Source organism: Galeopterus variegatus, unplaced genomic scaffold (assembly GCF_000696425.1).
Source record: "Galeopterus variegatus unplaced genomic scaffold, G_variegatus-3.0.2 Scaffold1925, whole genome shotgun sequence".
Taxonomy (NCBI): domain Eukaryota; kingdom Metazoa; phylum Chordata; class Mammalia; order Dermoptera; family Cynocephalidae; genus Galeopterus; species Galeopterus variegatus.
This window is the reverse complement of record NW_007728036.1, coordinates 130,991-131,975: the sequence shown is the minus strand read 5'-3', so window position 1 is coordinate 131,975 and position 985 is coordinate 130,991. Positions and strand designations below refer to the sequence as shown.

The window sequence follows — 985 nt, the reverse complement described above, 5'->3', positions numbered from 1 at the left end:
CTGGCTGAGCGCGGTGCGGGTGCAACACCGAGGGTTGCGATCCCATTGCTGGTCCCCGGTGTGGGTGCGACACCGAGGGTTGCGATCCCGTTACGGGTCAGTAAAAAAAAAAAAAAACTCCAGATGGATTAAAGACCTAAGTATAAAAAATTAAGCCTTAGAAAAAAGTACTAGAAAAAAACATAGGTATCTTTATATTTTGGAATAGAAAAGCTTCTTAGAGCGGTACATCAAAAGTAAAACAAAAAAGAAAATTGCTTTGGAAAAATATTTGTCAGGCAATAACACAGGGTCAAACAAAATTATAAGGCAAAATGGAAAAAAAAAATCACATTACAACATGCATCTTAAAAGAGAATATATTTAATATATAAGGTGTTTTTATAAAAATACGCCCAAAGCCCTCAAGAGACAAATGTGAAGACATGAACAAGCAACTCACACACACAAAAAGAGAAATGACCAATAAACATTATTGGCCAATTAAAATTATGTTCAAACTTACAATCAGAAATCCAAATTAAAATAATGACGTACTATTTTTTCATCCACTAGTGGGAAAAGGGGTAAGGTAGAGCTACACTGACAATTATTTCCTATAGTTTGCACTTAAAAAAAAAACAAACATGTATTACTTCTGTAATGCACACATGCACATTCACCCAAGGAAAACATTAAAAATCATAATACCTAGTGCTGACAAGAAAACAGGTCCTTTCACACACTTAGTGGGAGTGTAAAATGGTACATACAACCTTTCTAAAAGATAATTTGGGCCGGCCCGGTGGCGCACTGGATAGTGCGCCGCTTGGGAAGCGTGGCGGCGCTCCCGCCCGAGGGTTCGGATCCCACATACAGACCGGCTCCCGCTCACTGGCTGAGCGAGGCGCGGGAGCAACACCGAGGCTTGCGATCCCGTTGCCGGTCCCCGGTCCGGTACGGGGGCAACACTGAGGGTTGCGATCCGTTGCCGGACACGGAAAAA

The 985-nt window shown here is 42.0% G+C and overlaps 1 protein-coding gene across 1 annotated transcript in view; it reads right to left on the bottom strand.

The window, feature by feature from the left end:
- The window catches only part of TNKS2 (tankyrase, TRF1-interacting ankyrin-related ADP-ribose polymerase 2), a 63,178-nt gene that overhangs the window by 26,296 nt on the left and 35,897 nt on the right, over positions 1-985 (bottom strand). The window lies entirely within an intron of this gene.